The sequence below is a fragment of the Microcaecilia unicolor genome, chromosome 5 (assembly GCF_901765095.1).
Source record: "Microcaecilia unicolor chromosome 5, aMicUni1.1, whole genome shotgun sequence".
NCBI classification, from domain to species: domain Eukaryota; kingdom Metazoa; phylum Chordata; class Amphibia; order Gymnophiona; family Siphonopidae; genus Microcaecilia; species Microcaecilia unicolor.
The window spans coordinates 281280322-281299888 of NC_044035.1; the positions used below are offsets into that span (position 1 = coordinate 281280322).

Consider the following 19567-nt stretch of genomic DNA (forward strand, 5'->3'; position numbering starts at 1 on the left):
TATAATATGTAATAGCAAACATAAAAAACAAAGGGCCCTGTTTACTAAGCCGTGCTATAGGTACGCTAATGTTTTTAGTGCACACTAACACTAGAGACACACTCTTAGGAATATTTGGATGTCTCTAGCATTAGCGCACATTAATTTTTAGCATGTGCAAAAAAAGCTAGTGCACTTAGTAAACAGGGCCCAAAGTCCAACCCTTGACCAAGTGATCCTGCGTTATATCAAGCCATGTTATATGATGCCTACAGTGGATATGCAGTACTCATGTCAAAAGACATTAAATGCTGAAGCTAGCTCTTACCCATTAATCAAACTAGGCAGTTGCCTAGAGTGGTACCTTCCTGGGAGTAGGCTGGCAAAAAGCAGCTGCATTTAAATCAAATTAGATTTTGATAGCCACACAAACTCTGAGAGTCATAAACCTATGCTTTTATCTGTTCAATATAAAGAAAAAATTTCTGTAACAAGGTGCTCAAGGATATTTGTGTGCATATCAGTGGCGTACCAAGGGGGGGTGGGGCGGTCCACCCTGGGTGCACGCTGCTGGGGGCGTGCCGCGCGCCTGTCTGCTCCGCTCGTTCCGTGGTCCCTCTGCCCCGGAACAGGTTCTGTTCTGGGGCAGAGGGAGCATGGAACAAGCGAAGCTGACAGGCGCGTGGCACCCCCCCAGCAGGTAAAAATGCACCCGGGAGGGGTGTCCTTTCGCCGGGGAGAAATGTGTCCTTATGCTGGGGGGCGGTGTCCTTTTGCCGGGGGTGGGGGGGTTGGCCTGCACCCGGGGGGGCGCATCGGCGATCCGCCCCGGGTGTCAGCCACCCTAGGAACGCCACTGGTGCATATGCACTAAAAAGTACAACTTACACGTGTAAGCACCTTACTCATTATTCTGTAAGGCTGTATGTAAGTGTTGTAGTGCACAAATGCAAGAGGTATGTTTATCTGGGCAGGAATGCAAGAGGTAACATATAGTAACATATAGTAGATGACGGCAGAAAAAGACCTGCGCGGTCCATCCAGTCTGCCCAACAAGATAACTCATATGTGCTACTTTTTGAGTAAACCCTACTTTGATTTGTACCTGTGCTCTTCAGGGCACAGACCGTATAAGTCTGCCCAGCACTATCCCTGCCTCCCAACCACCAGCCCCGCCTCCCAACCACTGGCTCAGGCACAGATCGTATAAGTCTGCCCAGCTCTATCCTCGCCTCCCAACCACCAGCCCCGCCTCCCAACCACTGGCTCTGGCACAGACCGTACAAGTCTGCCCAGCACTATCCCCGCCTCCCAACCACCAGTCCCGCTTCCCACCACCGGCTCTGGCACAGGCCGTATAAGTCTTCCCAGCACTATCCCCGCCTCCCTACCACCAGCCCCGCTGGGCAGGGCATAGGCTTGCTCCCATTTATCGCATAACTTATAGAATACTATCAGTTACAAGCCGGTGGTGGGAGGCAGGGCTGGTGGTTTGCAGGCGGAGATGGTGCTGGGCAGACTTATACGGTCTGTGCCAGAACCGGTGGTGGGAGGCGGGGCTGGTGGTTGGGAGGCGGGGATAGTGCTGGGCAGACTTATACGGTCTGTGCCAGAGCCGGTAGTGGGAGGCGGGGCTGGTGGCTGGGAGGCGGGGATAGTGCTGGGCAGACTTATACGGTCTGTGCCCTGAAAAAGACAGGTACAAAGCAAGGTAAGGTATACACAAAAAATGGCACATGTGAGTTTATCTTGTTGGGCAGACTGGGTGGACCGTGCAGGTCTTTTTCTGCCATCATCTACCATGTTACTATGATGCATTTGGGTGCGCTCTATGGCTATGGTCTATGGCTGATGTAACTGCACCTGTCTAAGGGGTCCTTTCACTAAGCCGTGCAAAAAAGTGGCCGGCAGTAGTTTTAGTGGATGGGTTTCCCATGTGCTCCGGCCACTTTTTAGCACAGCACTAAAATGGCTGATTTTCAATTTCTTCCATTAATGGCCAAACACTAATTTTCAAATTAGCACGCATCCATTACCACCTCAGCCTTTACTGCTTCCTATTTAGTAGGCAGTAAGGGCTTATGTACTACATGTGTGGTAATTGGGCACTGCATGACATTGTACCCACACTACCCGATTACTGCTGGAAATGCCTACTCCTCCCCCCCATGCTAGAATTTTTTTTTTTCTAGCACAGTAAATGGCACAAGGCAAACTCAGAACTACTGCAGGGCACCTGGGTGTGCCAGCACTGGCCTCACCCATGCAGGGTAAGACCAGGACTGGCTCAAGGGATAGTAGCACCCTGAGTCAACTTGCTTTGGTGGCGCCCCCTCCCTCCCTCCCTGCAGTTTCAACATTTCTCCCTTCCTTGGGCTAACATCTGTACTCTTCCCCGGTCTAGTCTCTCTTTCCCCCTCTTTTGTCCCCCTCCCAGTGGGTCTGGCACTGCTCCCTCTCTCTCCCGTGGTCCTGTAAAGTTTATGTTGATTGCCGGCAGCAGGAGCAACAACATGACTGACTGCCTTTGGCCAGCCCTGGGTCTTCCCTCTGCCATGTCCTAGCAAGAGGAAATTGCATTAGAAGAGGCAGGACGTGGCAGAGGGAAGACTCCGGGAGCTGCTACCAGCGACCAACGTAAACGTCACAGGACCATGGGGGAATGAGAGAGGTGAGGGAGCAGTGCCGGACTCGTTGGGGGGGGGTTGAGGGGGAGAGACCAAACTGGAGATGGGGAAAGAAAAAGCTTAACCAGTGGACCAGATGAGATCACAGGCTAGGTATTTTGGCACCCTTAATCACCAGCACCCTTGTCAAAGCCTCACCTGGTCCAACGGTTAAGCCGGCCCTGAGTAAAATATTAGTGGAAAATCATGTTTTTCACATAAATTTCTAAAAAGAGAGATTTTCTTTTATGTCTGGTTAATATTGAAATCAAGGTATGCCAGCAGGTCTGATTCCAGGAGCTTTGTAGGTTGTAAGATAGATCAGCCAAAGTGAGGCTCCCCAAAAATGCAGAAGTTACCTCCCCCCCCCTACACGAGAGTATGAGATGACTCCACTTCAAGCACAAGGTGCAGGCCTTCTGAAATGCATCTTCTGCACAAGCATGTCAGCTTTTGGCCCACTGGTGTTCTTTAAGGAATATAATTCATAATGATGGGCAGGACTACCACATCGGCATGAGAATTGGGGCTGGTGCCCTGATCCCCTCCTTAATCCTTAAAGAGGACCTTGCAAACAAGTGAAGTGTCATATTAAGCCATACTACGTTGTAGATAAAGCTATCCCCAACCCAGTGCCATAAGTTATTATTCAGGGGGAGGGGGCATAGTTATTAAGGTGTGTTAAAGCAATAGCACACATTATTGCCCCTTAGTGTGTGTTAAATTGCAATAATGTGCATTATAAAAGCAATTATGTAAGCTGTCACCTAAATTTGGTCACTAATAATGCATTTCGTGAATAGAATAGTAGTGCTTGCGCGTGTGATTGGCTCTAATAATTGGCAGTTATGCACTTAAGTGTTAGGTGCTATTCTATAAACAGTGCACCTGTATCATTTACTCTAGGATTCTATAAAGATTGCCCAAATTTGGGCACCCAAAATTATGTGTGGATCCTAGATCGGCAGCTAAAATAATTAGTTAATGGGTTCCAATGATTTAATTATTGGAGCTACCAAGCACCTAATTGGAACTAATTATGATTTGTGCACCAATTTGGCTACGTACTATTCTGTAACAATGGGTGCCTAAATTGGATCGTACGCAACTCAACAGGGGACGTGGCCCTGGGAAGGGCATGGGCAGATCAGGGGCATTCACAAAAGATGTGCGCAGTGTTACAGAATAACAGGGATCCACACCCAATTTGCAGTCAGGATTTACCCAAGATTTACCCAGATTCTACAGTGGCTTAGATCTGCCCTTAAGCCGCTATGGAATTGGCACTATGCATGCCCCTTTATGATGCCAAAAATGAGGCTCAATTTAGAGAATTGCCACCTATATTATCTTAATTCACTTTAGTTTACATTAGTGCAGGAAATATAATAATGAGATGCAAATGTATGCAAAACACCTCATAATTACAGAACCTGAATAATTTATTTATTTAGATTTTGCTCACACCTTTTTCAGTAGTAGGGTCAAGGTGAGTTACATGCAGGTACTCTGGATATTTCTTTGTCCTAGGAGGGCTCACAATCTAATTTTTTACCTGAGGCAATGGAGGGTTAAGTGACTTGCCCAAGATCACAAGGAGGAGCAGCAGTGGGATTTGAACTGGCCACCTCTGGATTGCAACATTGGTGCTCTAACCACTAGGCCACTCCTCCACTCCCTTGTATGATAGCTTGACCCCTAGTGGTAGTACTGTGAGACTACTGATAATGGTCACCGGTCCCATTTTGAACCCAGCCACCAGCAGGGACAAAAGGAGTAACTTCAGTACTGGGGTACTGTAGGTTAGTGGCTCCCAGGGTAAACTAGGGTGAGGTAAATGGCCAACTTTTGTTACCTCTTAGTAACTGACTCCCCCCCCCCCCACACACACACACACACACACAATTAGCACAGTACTATGGTTTTAAAACAAATGCGATGAAATTATACCTTTAACTTTTTTGTACAATAAAGTTGTCCTGCTTTTCCCCTTTCTCCTAACTGATAATATATAGACTCCTCAGGTGCCATATTCAAATGGGAGTAATTTGTATTTTTTAAAATATTTATAGTATAACAGGGAAGTCTTTGAATGTTTTTTTAGCATACTGAGCTTTTCGCAGAGAAAGGAAAAAAGGAAGCTATTAAAGCAATCAGTAATCAGCACATTCTGAAGACAACAAACAGCTCTGCACCTGTAGCTTTGTTTAGAAGACCGAATACTCGATGGCATTCTGAAGTAATGCAGAACAAAAGTAGATCAGAACTTCTTTTGAGTCTTGGTAGTTACCAAAGTAAGCTCAAATTACATTTAAATGTCATTTTCTAGTATTCATTGATTGTAGAATGCAGGTTTTGCTGGACCAGAGTTTTGTTTTTTTTGAAGAGACAGAAGCTACTAGAGTAGATGTGTATAGAAAAAAAATTGGCTTATTTTAGATCATTTTTAAACTCCAACCCCTCCCCCAAATTTTCAGACTTGTTTCTTTTTCAAACTATTTTTAATAAGATTTTTTAAACACGTGCTAATTGTTTTTGCATATGTTAATTCATAGGGTATTAATTGAAGGGCCTGTTCGCTAAGTTGTGTCAGCTATTAATACAGCAGCATAGGTGCCCTTTGTATAAAATAGCAGCTAAATTGGTGCCTACTTGCCCTCTTAAGTTAGGTGCATCTATATAAAACTATCCTCAGTACATTTTGTAAGTCTCTTTTTGTAACTGTCGGTGTTGAAGGCCTGGTATCATTTTAGTAGTCCCTTTCTGCTTTGCTGTCATTATTCTTGAAGGTTTATGGGATCACAGATATTTGTGTATAGTAAATGAGTCACTTGCAGTTGGGCAGTGGATATAGAAAAGCACATTATAAACTTGAGCACCACAGTAGACATAGATTGTCTGTATGCCCATCACAGAAGCCCTTGAGGTATGATTATAACTGTCGTTATATCTGACTGCCTGGTGTTAGGCTGTGCTCTCTGTGTTTCAGACTAGAAACCCTCTTGTGCTGCATAATTTCAGAAAATCTTTTTTGAGTTTAGCAAGACTCAGGACTGAAGGCAATGCTGATCTTGTCTGTGCTGGTTCTGATGAGAGTTCAGCAGAATCTAAATTACTGTGTTTATCACCTGCTAGTTGCCAGCTTTTGTATAATGACACGTGTTTTTCAGACAGTTAAAAATCTTATTCAGTTGTGATTTTTCTTCTGGAGCATGATTGTGGTGGATATTCTTAGGGCAGAATAGATTCCTAGACTTTGTTTCAGACTATGCTGCAATAAACAGAGTAGAAATTAAAGGAAGCAGTAAATAAAGGGGTACATTGAATAAACGGTGCTAGTGCTGTCAGGGTGTGTTATTAGGAAATAAGTCCCACTGCATGAAATTGAACCTGTGGTTAATCATGTGTGTTAATGCATGTAGCACAGAGTAACACAGTATTATGGTATCTAGCCTAAAGGTTTTACAAATCTTTGTAATATGATGCAACTTTTAAAACCTGCCTATGCAGTTTAGTCCATATTTTCCTGGTAGGTCAAATTGGTTTTCAAATTAGATATTTTCCCTAAAGGATTTTTGTTGAATACACAGTAAAAAAAAAACCTCAAAAACAAGTTATAACATTACTAATTCTTATGCATAGAGTTCCTTTAAAGATAGCAGGATCAGAACACCCGTTTCTCTTATGATGCATAAAAAGCATACAACTATCCAACTTTATTGGGGTCTTATCTGCTTGACAGTTTTCCAAGGAGACAATTGAGTAGGGGCAATGTTGTTGTTATTAGTTACCAATGGATGAACTGAGGTTCAGAGAGAGAACCTAGCATGCCCAAGGTCACAAACTGACAGTGAAGTAAACTGACTATGGATTTACACATTTGACATGTTCTCCTGACTCACTGCTCTAATTACTATAAGAAACCACCATCCTACAGTGTTTCATTGTTCAGTATTGGAGAAAATGTGAATAATTCCAGTGTTCTTGTCAAGATATTTTTTGTTTAATATACTATTACTACAAAAAAATCCTTAAGCTATAATTTATTTATGTTTACATTTATTTCCAGGCTTGTTATTATTATTATTATTACTAGTAAAAAAAGGCCCGTTTCTGTTAGAAATGAAACGGGCGCTAGCAAGGTTCTCCTTGGAGTGTATGTTTCAGAAAGCGTGTGTGAGAGATGGAGCATGTGTGAGAGAGAGAGAGAGAGAGACAGAGTGTATGTGTTTGTGCGAGAGAGAGAGTGTGTGAGAGACAGTGTTTGTGTGACACTGTGTGAGAGAGAGGGACAAAGACAGTGAGTGTGTGAGTGAGAGTGTATGTGGCAGACAGAGAATGAGTGACTGCGTGTGTGGAGTGAGGAACCCCCTCACCCCCTCCCTCTCCCCTGCCCCCTTGCAGCCAGGCATGTGCAGCGACCTTCCTCTCCCCGTGTTCCCCCTGCAGCCACCCATGTCCAGCATCCCCCTACAGCCACCCATGCCCATCAACCCTCCTCTCCCCCTGCTGCGTCCTTCCTGTCTCCCCTGCTCCCCCTGCAGCCACCCATGTGGTCTCAGGCCCCCCCCCCCACAGCATCCCTCCTGTCCCCCTGCAGGCACGCATGTGCAGCGTCCCTCCTCTCTCCCCTGTCCCCCCTGCAGCCAGCCATGTCCAGTGACCCTTCTGTACCCCTGCCCCCCCTGCAGCTACCCATGTCCAGCGACCCTCCTCTCCTGTGCAGCCACCCATGTCTGAGGACGCTCCTCTCCTTTTTCCCTGTTCCTCCCCTGTGGCCAGCCATGTCCATCGACCCACCTGTCCCCCCTGATGACCACCAACCTTTCTGTCCCCCTGCCCGCCCTGCAGTGTCCGTCCTGTATCCCCTGTCCCCCTTGCAGGCACCCATGTGGTGTGTGGAGCCCCATCCCTATCTCCCTGTTCCCTGCCCCCCCCTGCAGCCACCCATGGCAAGCGACCCTCCCCTCCCTCCCCCCTGCTTCCTTCCAGCCACCCATGTCCAGCGAGACCCCCTTCCCCCCCCAGCCGGCGCAGCATCCAAAGAAAGCCCCTTGTCCCCCCCTTCGCGCATCACCCGACCCCCCCACCATGGCACATCACCAAGCCCCTCCCCCCTCATCAAACCCCTCGCCACCCGCAACCGCTAATACAAACTGTGTCCGGCGGCTGCTGCTTCTGCTATTCAGCAGCAGCAGCCCGTACATAAAGAAAACAAAAAAAAATCCTCCTAAAAGGCACATCCGTTGAGAAGCATCTCACATTGGCTGAAGTCTCAGCATGTGCTCCTCCTCTCCCCTCTGACGTCTCGGCGTTTCTCGGGGGTCTTCCGGCAGGGGCACTGACATTGAGGGGAGAGGAGGAGTGGCTGCAGAGACATCAGCCAATGTGAGATGGTTCTCCACGGAGGTGCGTTTTAGGAGGTTGTTTTTTTGTTTGTTTGTTTGTTTTCTTTATGTACGGGCTGCTGCTGCTGAATAGAAGCAGCAGCAGCCGCCGGACAGAGTTTGTATTAGCAGTCGCGGGTGGCGAGGCGGTCGATGTGTGGGGGGAGGGGCTTGGTGAAGCGGCGGGGGAGGGGTTGGGTGATGCGGCGAGGAGGGAAGGGGTAGGGGCTTTCTGATGCTCCGTTGCACGGGTTGTTGTGGCGATGCGGCGGGGGGGCACTTAGAGGTGCACCGTCGAGGCTGTTTGTGTGTGTGTGTGTGTGTGTGTGTTTGTATGTGTGTGTGTTTGTTTGTGTGTGTGTTTGTGTTTGTTTGTGTGTGTCTGTTTTTTGTGTGTGTGTATGTTTGTGTGTTTGTTTGTGTGTGTTTGTGTTTCTGTGTGTTTTTTTTGTGTGTGTTTGTTTGTGTGTGTTTGTGTTTCTGTGTTTAGGGATTTTGCAGATGGCTTCAGCAGGTTGTCTTCAGAATGTTGAGGTAGCGTTTTATGTACAGATAGGGCGTGGCTGAGGGCGGGTCTATGAGTGAAGGTGACTGGTCCTAGCCTATGAAGACTACATGATTTTTGTGCTTCTCTGCCTTGGAGTGAGCTTCTCTGCCTTGGAGTGAGCTTCAGAACGTTCAAGGTGGGATTTATTAATATAGATTATTATTATTATTATTATTATTATGTGGGCCAATATTTAAAGCGATTTAGCTAGCCGGAAATGGATCCTGGCTGGTTAAATCACTTGTTTATGGCTAACAGTCATTTTCAGTGGCATTTAAGTACATAAGTAATGCCACAATGGGAAAAGACCAAGGGTCCATCGAGCTCAGCATCCAGTCCACGATAGCGGCCAATCCAGGCCAAGGGCACCTGGCAAGCTTCCCATACGTACAAACATTCTATACGTTATTCCCGGAATTGTGGATTTTTCCCAAGTCCATTTAGTAGCGGTTTATGGACTTGTCCTTTATGAAACTCTCTAACCCCTTTTTAAACTCTGCCAAGCTAACCGCCTTCACCACGTTCTCCGGCAACGAATTCCAGACTTTAATTACGCGTTGGGTGAAGAAACATTTTCTCTGATTTGTTTTAAATTTACTACACTGTAGTTTCATTGCATGCCCCCTAGTCCTAGTATTTTTGGAAAGCGTGAACAGATGCTTCACATCCACCTGTTCCACTCCACTCATTATTTTATATACCTCTATCATGTCTCCCCTCAGCCATCTCTTCTCCAAGCTGAAAAGCGCTAGCCTCCTTAGTCTTTCTTCATAGGGAAGTCGTCCCATCCCTGTTATCATTTTAGTCGCCCTTCGCTGCACCTTCTCCAATTCCACTATATCTTTCTTGAGATGCGGTGACCAGAATTGAACACAATACTCAAGGTGCGGTCACACCATGGAGCGATATAACGGCATTATAACATCCTCACACCTGTTTTCCATACCTTTCCTAATAATACCCAATATTATATTTGCTTTCCGAGCCACAGAGGCACACTGAGCAGAAGGTTTCAGTGTATTATCGACGACACCCAGATCCCTTTCTTGGTCTGTAACTCCTAACGTGGAACCTTGCATGACGTAGCTATAATTCGGGTTCTTTTTTCCCACATGCGTCACCTTGCACTTGCTCACTTGCTCACTTGCTCACATCTGCCATTTAGCCGCCCAGTCTCCCAGTCTTGTAAGGTCCTTCTGTAATTTTTCACAATCCTGTCGCGAGTTAACGACTTTGAATAACTTTGTGTCATCAGCAAATTTAATTACCTCGCTAGTTACTCCCATCTCTAAATCATTTAGAAATATATTAAAAAGCAGCAGTCCTAGCACAGACCCCTGAGGAACCCCACTAACTACCCTTCTCCATTGTGAATACTGCCCATTTAACCCCACTCTCTGTTTCCTATCTTTCAACCAGTTTTTAATCCACAATAGGACGTTTCCTTCTATCCCATGACCCTCCAATTTCCTCTGTAGCCTTTCATGAGGTACCTTGTCAAACGCCTTTTGAAAATCCAGATACACAATATCAACCAGCTCCCCTTTGTCCACATATAATACATTTATTGGATGAAAGGGTGCCCACATAGCTCCTACATCTGATTTATGCTTAAGACTTCTCAGGGTTTTTATAATCCTTTAAAGGATCGTATCATGTGGAGGGGCATTTTCGATATGACGTCAAAGTTGGATTTTGGATGTTTTCCCCTGGACTCTATATAGCGCCTAACATTCTGTGCTGAAATCCAAGCATATTCTATAACAACGCACATATAACAAGTCTATAACAAGTCAATAAGAGTTGTTAACAACACTTAGTAATGAATTTAATGGGTGTTCCAAAATTTATGTGCACTGTTATAGAATATGACCCTCTGCGCCTAAATCTACATGACTGGATTTACACCATATTTTCATTGGTGTAAATGGAGGTGCATAGATTTAGGCACTAGAGTGTCAACTAATCGTATTCTATATACCGAGCTTAAATCTAGGCACTTCTTATAGAATATGCTTAGGCGGAAATGTTTTCCGCATGGATTTTTTAGGCGCCATATATAGAATCCCCCCTTTGAGCTAAACAACCCGAATCCAAATAGGAAATATAGCCATTTTTGAAACAGCAAAATGTCTATTTTATTTTTCAAAATGGCCACATGCTAGATGGTTTTGTGCTCTGTGCATTTATCTTTTTGGTCCATTCTTGAAAAAAATACTGTCCAAGTGCAAAACGCACAAAATCAAGCCATTGGGACGTAGGAGGAACCAGCAATCTTAGTAGACTGGCCACACAGACAGCCCAGAAGAGCAGTGGGGCACCCTTGGGGGCACTGCTGTGGACGTCATATAAAACCTCCCAGTTACACATCTCACCATTACCCCATTATCTTGTCTACTGAGCCCTCTAAAACCCACTACCCCCAGCTATATACCACTACACTTGCCCTTATGAGTGAAGGAGTTACTTATATGTGGGTACAGTAGGTTTTTGGTGAGTTTTGGAGGGCTCACACTTTCCACCACAAGTGTGACAAATATAGATATGAGCCTGGGTCCCCTTCTCTACAATCCGCTGCACTGACCACTAAACTACTCCAAGGATATGCTTGTTGCTCTAATAGAATTGGCTGTAACACCTGCAGCTGTCATAGAGGCTGGTAAGTACTATTTTTTTTCACTTCTTTGAGGGTGGGAGGGGGTCAGTGACCACTGGGAGAGTAAGTTGGGGGGGGGGGGTCATTCCTGGTTTTCTCTCCAGTTGTCATTGGGTCATAGAACAACTTTTTGTGCTTTATTCATTCTAAAAATAGGTCTAGATCAAAATGTTGAAGTTTTAGTCCTAGTTGTTTTCTTCTCATTCCATTATGGCTATAAAATGTCCAACTGTTAGGAGCATCCTAAACCCGCCCTAATCCTGCCTCCCAAACACCCCCAGCAGACCCCCTTGTGATTTGAATGCACTGCAGATTAATTGCATAGATAAATGTCTACAAAATAGGTTTCAAATATATCCATTTGCACTTTTTGAGAATAAATATGTATAATTGTTGCTTTATGACACTTTTTGGACATTTTTCTCTTTGGAAAATGAGTCCCACAGTATCTTAGCAGGCCTTGCAAATTATTTCTATGATGACATCTGATAACAGAAATATGAGCCAGTTGCAATTATAACAATTTCAGCATGAGAGCAGGGAAAATGAGTGGTACAGCCTAGTCAGGCTTCTTCAAAAGTAAAGGTCAACTTTGCTTGTCTTGTTTCATCTTCCTCTAACTGAATGTCATTAAGAAAGAAGTCGTCCTCCTGGACAAGCAAGTTCCCTGTTGCCTTATTTTGACCTCTGTGTCACTTATATAGCTCTCCTGTGAATCCTCCATCAAAAACCATTTTATCTCCCAAGATCTATAGATCTCTTATCTGTTATACTTGTGGAAATCTGTGTTTTTTTAATGCTATCTCTGATTATACACCTGAGTCATGTTTTATTTAATCACATCTTGAAAACTCCATCTCAGGAGAAAGAAAGGATGGGCTAATTGGTTCTTTTCTGCCTTCTTCTATTATATTACTTTGATTCTAAGCTATTATGGTGTCATTTATTTGTATATTTATGAATTTCCTATTCATAGCATGTTTCCTAGGTAAGGTGCATCAAAATAAGTACATAAAAACATAAGTATTGCCGTACTGGGACAGACCGATGGTCCATCAAGCCCAGCATCCTGTTTCCAACAGTAGCCAACCTAGGTTACAAGTACCTGGCAAGATCCCAAAACAGAACAATACATTTTATGATACTTATTCTAGAAATAAGCAGTGCATTTTCCCGAAGTCCATTTTAATAATGGTCTATGGACTTTTCCTTTAGGAAGCTATCCAAATATTTTTAAACCCTGCTAAGCTAACAGCTTTTAATTTATTCTCTGGCAATGAATTCCAGAGCTTAATTGCACATTGAGTGAATAAAAATTTTCTCTGATTCATTTTAAATTTACTATTTTGTAGCTTCATTGTGTGCCCCCTAGTCCTAGTATTTTTTTTAGAAAGAGTAAACAACAATTCACTTCTACCTGTTCCACTCCATTCATTATTTTATAGACCTATGTCATATCTCCCCTCAGCCACACGGCCATTTCAGGGGGGCCCTTACAACCACCCATTGAGGTGGCAGCAAGGGCTCCCATGCTAACCTGGTGGTATCCAGGCAGCGTGCGGCACTGCCTGATTTCCGCCGGATACACCTGATTGCCCTCCTGACAATGTCCAGGCCCCTTGATCCCCCTGAACCTGCCCAGAGGTCTCCATGTTGGGTTTTTGGTTTCAGGGTGGCAGCTAAGCCCACTTGCTACCACCTGGGACTGCGCTGGGATCCATAATTGCTGCCATGACACCTAGGGGTCATCTCACAGTACTGCAGTAGTACAATGAGATTACCACTAGGAATCATGATGGGTATTTTGGATCCTGGTGCAACCCTCAGTGACAGCAAGGAAGCTTAGCTGCTGCCCCCGCCACCACAAACCCACCATGAAGGCCCCCAAGTAGGTCTGGAATGGAGGGAAGCTCAGGATCCAGGGTTGGGGCTTATTCTTCAGGGCCAGAATATGTAGGATGAGGGGTCCGGGAACCTGGAAATTTTTAGGAAGGGGGATTTGGAAATTTTTGAGGGGGGAATGAAGCTACAGTGCTATTTTTACAGTCTTCCCAGAGAGATTTTTGGGATGGGTTTATAATATATGCATGTAAGATGGAATTTTCAAATCTATATGTATGCTCCCCACTTTCTTCTACCCACAAACAACAAAGGCGCAAAGTCCAGAGGTAGCTTTGTCACCATATACAGTACTAACATAAGTGAATTTTCAAAATAATAACTATGTAAATGGTCGTCTTTAAAGATAAAAGCACCGGTGTACCATGCATCACGTTACATGTAGTACCTGATAGTGTGGATGCTCCCACGCTATGTTTGTTTCTTGATTGATTTGATATATACGCCCTTACAGACAATTTAGAGCAGAGCAGTTTACAGTTCTGGAAAGGATTGCCAAACTTAATTAAGAACAGAGAAGAAAGTTGTTCAAATCTTTACTCAAGCATTAAAACACTACAGTACATTCGATATTATTAAAAACGGTAACTACTCCAGGTAGGCAAAGACTAGCACTGTATTAACTCCCTGCCTCTGTGGTAACTTTCTGCCCTGTGTGGTAATCTAGGACAGATAAGTTCCAGTACCAGCTGCCTTATCTGGATGTTGAGCACTGGCCACTATCTGGCTAGTGGTATTGAATATCCAGATATTTTTGACTGCTGTAGTTATTGTTTATAAAAATAAAACACTGACCTATAGGCTTTTTTGAGTGTTTTGTTGATATACAGATTTATAAAGATGATTGAGTAGCTCTTCTAATTTTATTGTATAATAAATTGTTTAAAATATACTCCGGCTAGATTTGAAACTGTTAGTCTGATAAGCAAATGCCAGTAAATAGATAATAAAATTCTGAATTATAGCCCCTTATTGCAGCATCTTTCCTCTTTTGCTGCGTTTCAGTGGATGGAGTCAGAATTAGGCATTCTTTTGGAACAGCCTTGTGACCTACCATATCTGATTCAAAATTTTTGGAAGTGGAGCTTGACTCTGAGGTTACGTATCTTGGATGCCTAAAGAGAAACTCCCCAATATTACTACTACTACTACTATTTAGCATTTCTATAGCGCTACAAGGCATACGCAGCGCTGCACAAACATAGAAGAAAGACAGTCCCTGCTCAAAGAGCTTACAATCTAATATTCAAAACCATTTAACCGTCTAGGAACAGCACATGGCTGGTTAAACAGCCCTTAACCGGCTATTCATTGATAATCAGCCAGGGATAGCTGGTTATCCCCCGCCGAATATTCACAGTTAATGCCTAGAAGATAACTGGCTATATTGTGCAATATAAACGGCTATCCACGAATATTCAATCCATATCCAGCTATTAAAAGTGGCCATATTGGGCCGCTTAAATAGCTGGTATGTCTTTAGCCAGTTTAAAGTTAACCGGCTATCTTCGAATATTGACGTAACCAGTTAACTTTAAACCAGCTAAAAATAAACGGATAATCTTCAGAAACGCCCCGGCATTGAATATCTGGGCTGACCACCGACTGCGGGAGTTAGCCAAGCTCTTTCCCGCAGTCTTGAGTATTGGCCCCAAAGTTTCACCAAACTTGTAATAGATATAAATTGAACTTGCATCAAATAAAATTATTGATTGGTCAATTCAATATCATATGTAAGGTAATTCCAAGGAAGAGAGTTGTTACTAGATAATTGTCAAATTTAACAAGAGAGATTGTATGGAGGAATCATTTTATTAGAATACTGCAATAGGCTAAAGAGGATTTGAACTTCTGGAGATCCTTTTTGTAGGATTTGATTGGGATGAGTATGTGGCAAGCCCCATCACTGGAACCTGGAAACGGTTCAGATGCTTATGGGGATTTTTTTGGAAGTACCTGTGGTGCTGAAATGTAGGCAAGCAGTTTGCATGTAAAGGGCCGGACCAAGAGTGTAGCATTTTATTGGGACTGTTCCCAGTCTTTGTTGCCCCTGTGGTAATGGGTGATCAGCTGAGAAATTAAAGATAATAATTTGGTCTGACAATAGTAGTTTAGTTAATTACAAACATGCCAAGTCACACACATTTGGTGTGTGACACACATAGTGAGGCCCCTTCTCCAACTCACTCGCTTGAGGGGCTTTATCTCACATATTGGCTCCCTCCCTGCTCTCCAGCAATCTGGCATTCTCTCACCTCTTTATCCCCTCCCCCATTTCATCCTGAGTGTCCAGCATCTCCTCATTCCTTGCCTCTGTTCCACAACCCCACCCCGTTGGGCCCTAAAAATGTGCCTGTTCTCTGGCACTCTTACTTCAGGCTCTCTCTGGCCAGTCCCTGGGTCCTTTCCTCTGTCACAACTTCCTGTTGCCATGTAAGCAGGATGCAGAGGGAAAGAAGCCTCAGCACCTCCGGAGAGAACTTGATGTAACCTTGGTGAACCTGCAAGTTTGTAGGGCCCACGTGGTAGTGGTGGTGGGAAGATGCTGGACTCACATATGAAGGAAAGAGAATTCTGACTTTTACAACTCTCCCCTCCTCCCAGTAAAGCTACAAATCACTCCCTATGCTCCCCAACAACTCAAACTCTAAATCCTAATCCCACTGAAGTAGAATATTGAAAACAGGAATATTGATATACTCAATGATATCACAAGTGAAGGTCATTAAGTATCAAACTACGAGCATGAGGAGAGAGGCTTTGAATATGTGGTTGGTCGATTCAAACACAACTGACCAGCACTGAATATCAGCTTGGCCAGTTAAGCTCGAACCATCCAAAAATAAACTGGATATTCAATGCCAGTCACCGGAAACAGTCCAGCATTGAATATGCAGGCTCAGCGCTGACCACGGGAGGCAGCCTGGCTACCTTGTATGAATACTGGCCCCTAGGAGTTTACTTTCAAAAAAATACAGCAGGGCCACTGTTTTTCTAAGCTGAGCGGGCATCCTCCACCTACAGTTCTTCCAGTGGGGGTGCTGTTTCACCATCACATTTTCAATAGTGAGGGACAAGCGAGCTCTGCAGGACACCAGGGGAGCTCTGCAGGACACCAGGGAACCTGCCTGTCCCTAGTAATTTGAAAATACAACATTTAAGCACCCCCCCCACACACACACACACACACACAAACACACTGACTGGCAGCAATGCAGTTGGAGGACTCCCGCTCACCTTAGAGGGAACAGTGAGCGGGGTCATTATTCAAAGCCACTTATCTGGGAAGCAACGCCAGCTATCCAGGAGCAAATAGCACTTTTTAGCAACATTATCTAAATAACTCTGCAAATTATTACAGGTTGTTCCAACACTATCTAAATAACGCCTATGCAGTTCACAGATTGAGTGAAAGCAGCCCCAGGGTTAACCATTTAGGGCTGAATTAAATAAAGGGCTCTAAAAATTAGGTGCCAAGGAATGCTAAGCTAGTATTGTATAACTGCACAATTATGCATCCAATCTGTTGTAGAATACTAGTGTAAGTCCACGGTAATGTGCCTGACTTTAGGCGTGGCTACTTATTCCTTGTCTATAACTGGTGTACATGGTGACACCGAAATGCAGCAGTTGCACATGTAAAAGTATTCTATAAAGCCTGCGCAAGGTTAGTTGGAAAGGTTAGTTGGAAAATGGGCAGTATTCACAATGGAGAAGGGTAGTTAGTGGGGTTCCTCAGGGGTCTGTGCTAGGACCGCTGCTTTTTAATATATTTATAAATGATTTAGAGATGGGAGTAACTAGCGAGGTAATTAAATTTGCTGATGACACAAAGTTATTCAAAGTCGATAACTCGCGACAGGATTGTGAAAAATTACAGAAGGAACTTACGAGACTGGGAGACTGGGCGGCTAAGTGGCAGATGATGTTTAATGTGAGCAAGTGCAAGGTGATGCATGTGGGAAAAAAGAACCCGAATTATAGCTATGTTATGCAAGGTTCCACGTTAGGGTTATGGACCAAGAAAGGGATCTGGGTGTCGTCATCGATAATACACTGAAACCTTCTGCTCAGTGTGCTGCTGCGGCTCGTAAAGCAAATAGAATGTTGGGTATTATTAGGAAAGGTATGGAAAACAGGTATGAGGATGTTATAATGCCGTTATATCGCTCCATGGTGCAACCGCACCTTGAGTATTGTGTTTGCCCCTAAACAGACAGATGGACAGACATTTGTCTTTCCCTTTATATAATTGATTCCATGTTCTGTTGAGTTGGAAAGAATGCGCTTTCCAAAAATACTAGGACTAGGGGGCATGCGATGAAATTACAGTGTAGTAAATTTAAAACAAATCGGAGAAAATGTTTCTTCACCCAACGCATAATTAAACTCTGGAATCCGTTGCCGGAGAACGTGGTGAAGGTGGTTAGCTTGGCAGAGTTTAAAAGGGAGTTAGACGGTTTCCTAAAGGACAAGTCCATAAACCGCTACTAAATGGACTTGGGAAAAATCCACAATTCCGGGAATAACATGTATAGAATGTTTGTACGTTTGGGAAGCTTGCCAGGTGCCCTTGGCCTGGATTGGCAGCTGTCATGGACAGGATGCTGGGCTCGATGGACCCTTGGTCTTTTCCCAGTGTGGCTTTACATATGTACTTATGTACTTATCCCTGATGCGCCCATTCACCTTCCATGTTAATGCCCCATTTGCAGTTGCATGAGAGAAGTTAGACGCTCAGTTTACAGAATAGGAACATAAATCAGTTACATGCAACTGCTAATTAATGCTAATTAGTACCTGTTAATGCCAATTATAGCTACTTATCTCCAATTAAGTGCCAAGTTCGCACCAATTAGCTAATTATGGGCCCCTTTTACAAAGCAGAGGTTGGGATAATTCGCAGGTAGTGAATGCCAAATCAACACTACTGCTGTGGTAGCTCGGGCATCCATCAGTAATTCCGAATTTGGTGTGCTCTGGTTCCCTCAGTAGAAAATAATTTTCTATTTTCTACCGTGGGGGGCTTCCTGTCGGTAATCGGCAGGGCAGCCACATTGGCATGCGCTGAATGATTACCGCATGCGTAGTGCATGAACCTTTACCGTCAGGTCAATGGCTGTTGGTAAGGGCTCAGGCCATAAATAGATGTGTGCTACTTATGATTTTAGCACACGCCCATTTCCTGGCCCACTGAAAAATGCCTTTTCTCCCAGCTGCAGTAAAAAATGGCCCAGTGAGTGCCAAAAAACATAAGAAGGCCACTTTTTACCACTGCTTATTAAGAGGGACCCCTATGTTATGTGTTTAACTGACCCTATTCTGTGACTGGGTGCACAATTCCATGCCTAACTTTAAGTGTCATTTATATAATTTGAGGGTTGGTGGTGATATTCAGTCTGCTAACCAGTTATCTATGGGCTTCTTTTACAAAGCTTCGCTAGCGATTCCTGCACAGCAAATGAGAGGAAGCCCATAGGAAATTAATGGGCTTCCTCTCATTTGCCGCACCGAGAATCAGTAGTTTGGCTTTGTAAAGTAGGTCCTGTCTGAGTAACGTTAGGAATCACTGCTATCTGGATAGTGCCGGCACTGACTGCAATTCTATAATTAGGAGCCCGCATTTACATCCCACTTATGTGTATAAATGAACAGAATGCCAGCACTTTCATGAGTAAGTGTACACTTACATGCAGAAGGTGCAGCACTGTAACTAACGTCATCTGTAAGAGCATGTATTATGCCATGGGAGGCATTCTCATGGGTAGAGCATGAGAGGGGCATGGGCAGTGCTGTCATGTGCACAACTTACAAAATAATGTAAGTTACATGTGCTTTGCTGCACTTTGGTACCTATAGTTGTGCTAAGTCTATGGCTGGTGTAACTGCAGGCATCTAAACATAATGCACACTGATGCCAAGTTATGCTAATATTCTATAACAGAATCTGGTCACCCAGATGCCATTATAAAATAGACTCTTATTGTCTGGCATTGGGGCCCCTAAAGGGAGATAATATTTAAACTCTGGAACTCATTGCCACAGAATGTTAAGATGGATTTGGGAAATTCCACTGCTTATTTCTAGGATAAGCAGGATAAAATCTGTTTTACAGTACTTGGATCTTGCCAGGTACTTGTGGCCTGGCTTGGCCACTGTTGGAAACAGGATATTGGGCTTGATGGACCGTCGGTCTGTCCCAGTATGGCAACGCGTATGTTCTTATGTTATGTTCTTACATATAGTAGCTCCCTATCCTGATGCCAGCACTGTCTTTTGATTTCTTCAGGAGTCTCTCGTAAGGGAGCTTTGTGAAAATCCAGATACCTCCCAAGGATACTTTCATCTACAATTCAAATCTCAAGTTATCTACCTTGAAGGAACTTTAAGCCAGGGAAATTGCCTATAGACAAATTGCACACTGTAACATCAA

At 44.2% G+C, this 19567-nt stretch overlaps 1 protein-coding gene across 1 annotated transcript in view; it reads left to right on the forward strand.

Moving 5' to 3' along the window:
• The window catches only part of CADM2 (cell adhesion molecule 2), a 1618262-nt gene that overhangs the window by 1050219 nt on the left and 548476 nt on the right, over window positions 1-19567 (forward strand). The gene's annotated exons all lie outside the window — the stretch shown is intronic.